The sequence below is a fragment of the Coturnix japonica genome, chromosome 7 (genome assembly GCF_001577835.2).
Source record: "Coturnix japonica isolate 7356 chromosome 7, Coturnix japonica 2.1, whole genome shotgun sequence".
Taxonomy (NCBI): domain Eukaryota; kingdom Metazoa; phylum Chordata; class Aves; order Galliformes; family Phasianidae; genus Coturnix; species Coturnix japonica.
Genome location: NC_029522.1, coordinates 6,726,440 through 6,737,652, shown reverse-complemented (window position 1 = coordinate 6,737,652; position 11,213 = coordinate 6,726,440). Strand labels below are relative to the sequence as shown.

The window sequence follows — 11,213 nt, the reverse complement described above, 5'->3', positions numbered from 1 at the left end:
TTGATAGAAGGAAAATGGGAGGTAGTTGCTTAGCTTTGTCCTAAGAAGGCAAGGAAAATGAAGAAATCAAGATGCATATATAGGGCCTCAGTCTGGAGGATGTTTCTCAAACACCATACTGCTTCTCACCATATTGCACATACATGCTCCACGTGGTTTCTCTTTCCTAGAAAACCATGGATCTCAGTTGCTGGGAAAGCAAACAAACAAAAACAAAAATAACATGTCTCAACATACACTGTCAGTCAGTCCCATTTTGACACTTCTTTACCACATGACTTCAATGTGCAGTCACATAACCAGCCTGGGGTTGGAAACAGCCTAAAAGATCAACACGTCCATCATTCTTCCCTAAAAATCACAGCTTTCATCAACTTGTAACACACTTGGAGTCCAATCCCATACTATCAACAGAATGAGACAGCTTCTGCGTGGAAATAGGCAGGTTTGAGCCACCCATTGTTAAATACACACATGCATAGAAATATCTGTTAAAAAAGATAAATCATATCCTGATAAGAAAACATTCTGGGAGTGATCTTAACCTAATGCAGTCACTTAAAATGAAAGACCAGCTCTTATATACTAGCCTCTTGCAGCAAGTTAAGGCTTCAACCAGCAGCTGTTGTCTAACAGAAACTACATCAACCAGAAATGTCTTACTTTGAAAGCATGAAAATGAAATGGCTTAAAGAAAAAAGGTTTGAATTCAGAGACATGACAAATCCAGACCTCCCTCTCAGAAGGTTTTAATTCCATCAATAAAAACCACCTCAAAAGGTACCCAACCTGAAAGCACAACTTGGAAATACAGAAACAAAGGTCTCTAATAAAATGTTCAGGTGCTTTGTCTGTAGGTGAGCAGAGTAACCTGCTTTAATTCAAACCATTTAAAAGTTTAACTTGTTTAGACCCACTGCCCCTGTGCTAATAACCTCTGCATTGCTGAGAGCCCTGATCCTGGGGGATGCTTCTCAAAAAAGCTCTATTTTTTTTTTCCCTTTTTATTTTTTTCTTTGTATTTCCTTCTCCCTGGGGAAAGAGTGCCCAGCACAAGCAGGACCACCACACTGTGTTGTGGTTGAGCTCCTTCTATACCCACAGAGTGGGACCAGAGAGACCCCAACAGCGAGGGAAGTCTGCCCTGCATCTGCTCAGGCTCTGAATGGAAAAAGTAATTCACAGACCCAGACATCTGACACCTCTTGTTATCACTGCATTTGCTTTGTATTTTAAATAGAACATTGTTAATGACCATGCTTTCCATTACTCAAAGCAATTGAGTTTAACTCCTTGGGAGCAGGGCTCAATCCCCAAGGAAAGGTCAAGATGCAAAATGCTAGTCCTTGATACACACCACAAGGCAGGGTGACTAGCAACATGGAGTGCACACCATACAAAACCAAAGCAGAAACTTCAAAACAGCTGAGGAAATGCAGACACTGAGCTTAACATTAGCACTCTCCTACATACTGTACACTGATCAAGGGACCAGACCCTTGGCTGGGAAAAAACAGAAGCTGTTTGTGTGCTACTTGTGGTGTTTTATTGTCTCCCAGACCTAAACGGGCTCCTACAAAAAGCAATGAAATGTTAAAATAATGGGAACATCAGCAATGGTTTTCCTAACCTTGAACAACTGGTGGTTCAGGTGGGCAGTAAAGGAAGTTTTTCCAGGCATGCCTGATGTGTCAGGAATTACTCACTGATCATAAATATTGTACATAGTGCACACCACCCACTGCCCCAAACTCATTTGAGTATCAGAGGCTGTCCAAAAACATCTCCTCACAACCCTCCCTGCATGGCTTGCTTTTTTCTCCTCTCAGGAGCTGCTAAACATCCAACACTCCTTCCCACCTACAGCCTAAGAAATTCATTGTGTCACTCTTCAATAGAAGACAAAGGTATGGAAGGTGTATTAATTACCCTTGTAGAATCATATCATAGGAGGACTTGGGAAGGGACCCAAGGACTATCAAGTTCCAACCCCCTGCCACAAGCAGGGCCACTAACATCCAGATCTGGTACTGGACCAGGTTGCCCAGGGCCCCATCCAACCTGGCCCTGAACACCTCCAGGTATGGGGTATCCACAATCTCTAATACTACAGGAGCCAGCACATACACTCACTGACATCTCATAGCATCAGTTGAAGGCTCTGGAGGCTTGCCATTTATTTGGAGACATCTCCGACACTTCTATATTACAGCAATAAATGCAATTGTTTCCTCTACAATGTCACCTGAGTCTTTCACACATCTAGCTCCAGCACACGCTGTGATGAAAAACCCAATAAGAGGAAGCTCAGCAAACACATCCGTCTTCTTTCTGGCAAGCAAATTTGGCTATTTGTATCACTGAGCCAACCCAGCTTTCACATCCATCTTCTCTACCTGGTACTGAGGCACTAAGAAGCCATGGTACATAGAACAGTGCTCTCTGAACAAACTCCATTAACACCATCCTTCCAGTGATGTAAGCCTGCTCCCACACCACTGTATTTTCCACATACTTCGAGAGAAGCTATTTCATGCCATTATTACCAGAACAATTTTTATGCTTGAGCAAATTTTCAGTCTACTCTCAGTTTTCAAACCAAATATGATCAGCATCTGGCTATCAAGATAAACCTTCACTTTTTTTTTTACCATATAACTTCTATACAGATATAAGAAAGGGCTAAAACGTGTAATAAAAACAGAACTGTTCCTTAGTAACCTATTATTTCTCATTTGTTTTACAATGAAAATTGCAGTACTTGTTCTACCTAGGTACTTAAATTTATTTCAGAATGAAGACTGAAATGTTGCTGAAAAGGTAAGATTTCACCCTCACACCTACCTTCTAGATTAATTGATGAGGTATGCATCAGCCCACAGTTTATTAGAGCATTAAAAACTGAACTTTCCATTACCAAAATCTATGGTATGGGAGGATAGTATAGATTAGTCCATAAACATTTCATTTCTCCACCAATGTAACAATGATGGGTAGCAGCACGCCTAAATCAAACTCTTGTAAAAGAAAGGCTATTGCCAAACCACTGGAAAGGACTTGTGATACAAGATGAAGATTGATACAACGCAATGCAAATGCGTCCTCAGCCGCATGAAAAGTATCTCAAGGGAATTGTTCACGCTGATTAAAAGGAACAAATACCAATTATCACAACTGTAATTACACTCTAGGTCAAATTCATTTCTACTTAGTCTTCAGAGTCTGCATGCATTAATAGTGTACAGCCCCCATTGCATGAAGGGCATTTAGTGGCATGGAGAATGGCAGCCAGCAGAATGACTGAGGGAGGGAATTCAGCTCCTGCCCAGCCTTGCAACCATTTGCCGAAGCTCACTCAGCCTCTTCAAAATCTTCTAATTCACCACATCTGGCCCTCCTACTATAGAAACCGAGAGATGACAACTGAACCCTAGGCAACACATAGATAAAACGTCCCTCAAGGCTGCCATGAAACTTGTAAAGCAAGCCCAGAAGAAAGAAAGTGAAGAAACAAATCAAACATAGCTTATGTCAGAGGGAAAACCAAATCTCCTTTAGGGATTTTTGGTCTTGAAGTTTGATTCAAACTTCATGCAGACTTGGAGCTGGTAGCCACATTTACATGGCAGGAAAGGAGCCTTGCGATAAGGTATTTCCCTATTTGTTATTTAAATGTGCCATTTCAGAATAAAATCATTCCCTAATACAAAACCCTTTCTGGAACTGGCATGGTCACACAAGTTTTTGTTTAAAACTCTATGAAACACAGCCATGTTTAGCTTTTCAGTGAATGATGTAAAGAAAGATAAAATACCAAAGGAAATTCCCATCAGGCACAGCTTGTAGGAAAGTCAGCATAGCACAGAGTTCATAACCTCAAAAATTAGAGCTCTGAGAAAACACACAACTAGATATCTCCTTCACTTTGCACCCTCCACACACACACTTCAAAGCAACATGTTACCGATCTCTTCTACCCACAAGTAGAGTGGAGATGGTGATATTTAGTTTCCTACAACGTAGCTAATCACCTCATGATAACAGTATGACCCACCTCCGCCCTGCAGTAAGTTAAGCATGTCTGAGGGCACTATGTGCTACTAAATGCTTGGAGAGAGGCTACAGAAGGTCTGTGGGTCAATTTTGAAGGCTTTCCAATAATCTGTGATAGAATAAGACCTTAAAATAGCTACTATATGTTTATACATCCACTATCTACTCCATCAATTAAGTGTAGAATACTCTAGACCTACTGTGTATATATATATATGTGTGTGTGTGTGTGTATATATAAAATACTCTGTAGACCTACTCCCCAGTGCAAGTGTTTGCCAGACTTACTACTCCAAAATCATAGAAAGGTCTTTTTTTTTCCCCTCGAGAAGAAGCTCTTCTCCCTGTGAAACACATTTGGGCTTAGGTAGACACAAACCAAACTGAATGCTAAATGCCCTGGAAAAATGACCAAGTTAACCTTCTTTCCAGGTAACAAGAATTGCTTCCTTCACTCTAATTACAGAGAATGCGTGTATCCTAAACTGTACGTCAGGCAACAAAATGTTACTTAACGCTGTAACATGAGGGAAAGCACAGCAATGACAGCATAGTAGCAAAGTCCCAGGCTGCAGCAAGTGACGACTTGCTCAAATGCAACAGCAATGCAACAGCCACAGGAACAGAAACAAAAGGAAAGTTTAAAAGATAAGTTTACATTTAAAGGTCACCTAGTCCAACTCCCCTGCGATGAACAGGGACATCTACAGCTAGACCAGATCAATTATGTGTATTTAACTTAGAAGGTTTCCTCTAATCTATTCTTTTATCATTCAGGAACATTACTGATCTACAGAGTGAGGGCTAATGTTACTAGTACATCTTTGGCACGTTTCTGACAGGATGAAAAAATAGCAATCAGTTTAACTGAAACAGACTACATCACTAATAACAAGAAGATGGTTATTAAAAGGCAGAATTTACCTACTGCTTTTGCAAGTTCACATAGGTTTTCTAAGAAGCCAAATAAAGAAGTGAGATCAAAACCTATGTGACCTCTAGCTACAGCCTTACCTCAAAGACAACCAGCTAGGATGGTAATGCAAATGTTCTAATATACCTTTCTACAACTACAGCCTCTTAACACCTACATGAGAGTGGTGCTCAGCTGATTCAGGTTCTTGAAAGCTGTGAAGCATCTATTTAAGAAATCCTTCCTTTGCCAGTGCATGTTATACCCATTATCTTAATTTGCTCAGTGCATAGGACCTCCCAACACCCCACTTCTGCATTATCCCATTACAGAAAAACCAGCTCTCTCCCAGCACTTCGCTACACCGAGTGTAAGAAAGTTTACTTATTTATTTGCCTGGACTAACTGGTACAGCCATAGCTGACCAACAGCTCCTGGCCTCTGTTTCTAATAATCAGCACTAATTAACTCAAATGAATTTCACTCCAATAATGCTGAACTGTTAAGAACATTTTTGGCTAATGACTGAGTTGAGCTGGATTTCAGAAGAAGAAACACTAAATATGTCAAGTATACAGATATCCAACTAATAGAAGACATGCTGGCACAGGTGTGCATAAGAAGACTTCACTACAGAGCGGCATCCTAGATTGGCAACTCCTTGTTGAACGTGATAGTTTGGAATTTCACACCAAAGAAAGACCCAGAGAATAAAAAATTGTGTCCCCTAGTGAGACATCATCTCCAGGCTGAGTCATGATCTCTGTTCATGAGACTCTCTGCTCTCTCTCCCTGTTGACACCCAGCAATCACCAGACTTCACACAAAGGTCTTGGAGGGGTGTGTTGTCTCTCAAGTGCTCCAAGACACATGCTGAAGGAGCTGGATTTCCTGCTAGGGAAGGCCTACTCATCAGCCACAGCCTCTCTCTCTGTCATATCATCTTGCATATACATGACTAACACTGAGTGACCCCAAGCAAAAGCACGCTAAGGACAGTCACGTACTGGGAGAAGTAAGCTGAGAGCTTTGCATCTTATTCAAGCTTGCCCTGCACTCTAATGCCAACATAGTAAAGTTGGATGAAGATCATACATGTCCCCTGATGGGCAGACATGCTAAACTGGCACCCAGACTCTTAAAAAGAAGATAGCACATGAGCTTTAAATAACCTGGTCAGAAACCAACCCTGAATAGTTGGGCACTTCATCTGCAAGAGAATGAAAGTCTCAAAAGGGAATAAAGAGCGCTGAGAGAGGAGGTGAACGGTGTGTCTTACCACATGTTCCAAGCTTCTGGTCAGATCTTGCAGCTTGGCTTTACAGGTAGTAGCACCATCAAGCATAGCAAGACAGAAAAATACAGAGAACCATATCTCTATCAAAAGGAGTTACTTGGAATCACCCTGCTATTGAAAACAAGTCCAACATATTAAGTTCTGGAAGAGAAGAACACCCTTGCACATAAATAGGTGCTGCTGCAGGCATAATAATAGTAGTAACATCTCTATTCACAGCAGTGAGCAAGATTTGAATAGACAAAGCCACAGCTGTGCTGTTCTGATGTTGGAGATAGTCCTGCCAGGTGGGAGGTTGGACCACAGGTCTCCTGAGGTCCACTGACACCATCACTGCTATGAGACCTTGAGGGTAGGAATAAAGCAGAGGCAGCTTAAACAGAAAAATCTCCCTAATTTAGATACCTTGTGGGTTTCTGTACTTTTTTGCAAGCCATCAAAACGTATTTTCAAGCAAATAAGGACAATGCCACACACAAAGGGCAAGCACAGCATAGTCTACCAATTCTCTTGCATCTCTCCTAGCCCCATACTGGGAAGCAATGGGTGCACAGGAACACAGAACTGGGGTTCAAGATTTCCAGCCATTATCCCCTTTTGACCTACAGGGAAGTTTTTTATGTGACGCTGAAGAGGTTTCATCAGGAAACTGTAGGAACAACTTGTTTCAAGGCACAAGATGACCACCCACGTTCCACTACCCTGTTGCTCCCACATTGATGCTCCAGATAACGCCCTTTTGTAACTCCCGAAGATGCTCTTTTGCTGAGGCCACAAAAAAGCCACACTCAAAGCCTTTACACAACAGGGAACAAATGGCTTTCCCTATGAGAAAACCAATACATGCAGCAGCTAGAGACTGGGCACACGCTTGGCTGTCAGCAGCTCTGTGGATGCCACTGGAAATGGCTGCGGGATTTTTAAGGGCACATCAAATTGATTTGGATCTGTTAAAACCTAACGCATCGAGATCCATCTGTATTTCAAGTGTCCCTGCTGGAGGAGCAGAGGGAAGAACAAACACAAGCAGAGAACAGGATTTTCCTTGCCTTAGCCCCACTAAGTCTGGAATTAGAGAAAAGGAGGTACAGGGAGAGACGCACTTTGATGTAGCCAGCATAACTGTAAACAACCCACTGCAACAAGTCATTCTGTTCCTCATTCGAAAGGCTTGTTGACATCCCATGTTTTCCATTTTTCCATTTACTTAAGGCTCTGATCTTGGAAACCAGATGTGGTCATTGCCCTCTCTGTGATGGCCCCCACTGGATCACACTAGGCAGAACATCATCACTGAGCTGACAGCCAGCACCCTCCAGAGCACTGCCAGTCAATTTCAGAGCTGTATTTCCATTTAATGTGAAGCCAGTCTCTCTTTTCTCCTCCTTTTGTGAAAGGCAGGGATGGAATATATCCAGCAGTTCACAGCTGAATGGCTCACACCATTTGCTCCCCAGGTTGGCCAGGCATTGCTGCAGTCCCACCCTGGCCACCACCCCTCCCACTCCTGTTTTCTCCAATGAAACCTCTTCTGGAGGTGCAAACATTGCTTGGCTGGGCTTAGTCCTCTCTTTGGAGGATGGTACTTGACTGTATTCAGGTTAGTGTTTCTTCTGCATATTTATAAATATGAGGTAAAATATAACTCCAAGAAACTATAATATTTTGCAAGGTATCACCTAAAGTGGGAGGACATCTGAACGCACAAGGATGCTTTGCCAGGAGGGTTGGGGAGCCCTGTAGTATCAAATAACCTACTAGCATCAAGAATAGAGATCTGAACAACAGGTCCAAAGGGAAGCAATGGGGAATTTTGTCCCCTGCAGCCCCTCAAACCAGCCCTTTGCTCTGTTGCCCACCAAGGCATTGTGCCAAGCCACTCCTCAGACACAGTGTGGGTGTCTGGCCCCACCACTTACCTCCTGCATTCCATTTGCTCCTCTCCTCCTGCACAGCTGGGGCTGGATGAGGTCTCCACCATCTTGCATCACACAGTGAGGAAGGCTACGTCCCCAGCAAGGCACACGGCACTGAGCTCTGCAGGCAGTGGCAGGACAAGCGTCACCTACTTAGGAGGTGTTGGACCAAACAATAAATTCATTTTTGCTGTTTGCAGAGAAAAGCGCAGGTGTCCAAAACAAGGAAATATTCTGGTGTAGGACTTAGTGCAGGACTTGTCTGCTAGCAAAAGAAATCTCTGCACTGCTTGGAGATTTCCTTCAGGGAAAGACAGGTGTTCCTAGTGTCATATTTTTCTTATCGCTCCATTTGAAACTTATAAAAAGTTTGGGGACATTTCTAGAGCAAGAGACACACGAGCACGCAATCAAACTGAAACCAATGAGGTGCCACGCTTCGAGGTTTCCTCTGCAGCTTCTCTTCTGGCAGACAAATCTCAGCCTCGACTAACCCAGAAAAAAGGTCAGCCAAGCCATCAAACATTTCAAAGCACAATTAAGACCCTAAATGAGAAAAGTTAAAGTTTAATGCTGGAACCGCACCGCCGGTTGATGCTCACCAATTACAAGGGTCACTTGAAATACGATCGGTGAAACCGCTGCGTGTCAGAAATCTGCCTCTGCTGATGGGAGCAAGGAAATCTTCTGGCAAGGCAAACAACCTTGCTCTAATGATACGACTGCTGCTATAAAAAGAAAGAAAAAAAGCAATTCAAATTCAGTTTGGAAGAGCTTGAAGTTGATGCATTCTGATGCCCTTAGAATAACTCAGCTCCCATATGGGTGTGGTTATCCAAACCAAGTCAGAAATTAACTCTCCATACCAGGAGTACAACACTAAAGGAGAAATCAAAGATGGGTGGGGGGGAAGGGGAGAAGAGCCAACAAAATAGGCTGATTCAAAAATACCATGTAATTTCTTTTTAATAATGTGTAATTTAATACTGATCATCATTTCCCAGCCTTCTGAGTTCTTCAGTGGAACAACCTATTCTTAATATTAAAAGGAAAAAAAAGGTCAAGTAAAGCATTTCAACATCAGAAAGAACAGAAATGAAATGAGGATTGCATATTTGACATTCTTCTGCTGCAGCTGATTACATCTGACATGCTCCTGCATTGTGTTTTGTTTGAACAAATGCCAACTTGCTCAAGAGCAAAATATATCATGAAAGCCTCTTCTCTGCCATCCTCCCCATGCCTGACAGGGCTGTTCTAGAGGATAAACGCTGAAATACTGAAGTAACAGCATGAATGCCCGAACAGCGCAGTAATTACCAGTAAAACAGGCAAAAAGTTTGGCTCTAATACTTCCAGTAACTTTCCTACCCAGTCACCGCAGCAAGGACTGCTTTCCATTACAGACCAAGGCTTTGCCAGGATCTGACTTCCCCCAGATCAGCCATGGGAGGCATTTGAGGATTCAGCTGAGCATCTGGACTTGCTCTGACTTCAGCTCTGTTTTCCCTAAGTCACAGAAGTTGCTTGTTTCTGGGAGGGGATGACCTCGATGCTGATAAACACTCATAAATGCTATTTATTCCCAACATTTCTTCCTGGAATACAACTACTGATGGGGCACAACCTCATGGGAAAAATGCCTGGCCTGCCTTCCTGATAGCTTCTAATGAGTATGTCCAGATAAGCTCAGACATCAGGCCCCACAGCACTCAGAAATCTCTGTACCCCCCACGTGAGTTTTTGCATGACTGTGTAAAGGCCTTAAATGCACACAGGTCAGTGTTCCAGCTATTGTAAAACATAAACCACAATGGGGTGACATCTGTTTTTTGACACAGATCTAAGGTATGTCACATGCTAAGGAGCCTTGTGAGGATGTGAGGGGGTAGCACAGTGCTCCACCTCCTCTGCACTCTCTCTGGTTTCTAGAGGTGTTTGGTGGGAAGGAAAATGAGGGTGAAAACAGTGAAGGGATACTTTAAATTAATGACTGCTAGAGAAGATGAATAGCTTTAAACTAAAAGAAGGGAGATTTGGGTTAGATATTAGGAGGAAAATCTTTACTCAGAGGGTGGTGAGGCCCCAGCACTGCTGCCCAGAGAGCTGTGGGTGCCCCATCCCTGGGGGTGCTCAAGGCCAGGTTAGATGGGGTCCTGGGCAGCCTGAGCTGCTGGGGGCAACCAACCCCTACCATGGGCTGGAACTCCATTCTAACCCAAACCATTCTGTGATAAGATTAAACTCAACTTCAGACTCTCCTTCTGTCTGAAGGACCATTGCTGTGTTCTATATCAACTCAACATCAACAACAATTTTTTTCTTATCAATGACATATCTGACAGCATTTAAAGCAACATCATCTTAAGATCCCAGAAAATGGAATCAAATCTGAGATTTACCGACACCATCCACTTCTATTGACAGAAAACATGCAGAACATGACTGAAGACAATTGAATTTGGATCCTTCTTAACCAAGACGCAAAAAAACCCAAGCAGCATGCCTAATTAAGTCATGTTCCAACACACGTAGCTATGAAGTCCTTAGCTCAAATGCCATCTTGACACATCAGCCATCTACTTTCATTACAGTCACCTTCATTTCTGGTGTCTAATCTAAAGTCGTAACAAAGATTTCTGTGTGGTAGTAAGAGGTGACATTATAAGTCATTACACTGCGGTTTATAATGCCAGTGGAATAATTTTGCATCAAGGGTTACAGTTAAATTCTTGAAAGAGAACGATGTTATGGGAAGTAATTACTTCCCCCCCCCCATACACACGCTGGCTATTAAACTTTAATAACTCAGATATGGTTTCAGGTTTCCTAGAAGACAGGTTTGTGCAGAAGGTTTCTGTAATTCTTAAATTTTAGCAGCCAGAAGAAAAGTACCTAGAAAATATTCACTATTTCATTTATACAACAATTAAGAATTGCAAATAAATAGAAAATGGGCTGTTTGTGGCAGACCAAAAGAAAGGCTTTTTCCTCAGCTCCGATCCCAGATAACAAATCTCATCTGATGGGCAGC

The 11,213-nt window shown here is 42.6% G+C and overlaps 1 long non-coding RNA gene across 1 annotated transcript in view; it reads right to left on the bottom strand.

Moving 5' to 3' along the window:
* Positions 1-7,773: 7,773 nt before the first annotated feature.
* The window catches only part of LOC107316442, a 17,011-nt gene continuing 13,571 nt past the window's right edge, over positions 7,774-11,213 (bottom strand). The window contains exons 4-5 of the long non-coding RNA XR_001556349.2: positions 8,782-8,907; positions 7,774-8,300 (exon numbers count right to left, since the gene is read on the bottom strand). This is a non-coding gene — a long non-coding RNA (uncharacterized LOC107316442). The remainder of the gene's footprint in view (positions 8,301-8,781; positions 8,908-11,213) is intronic.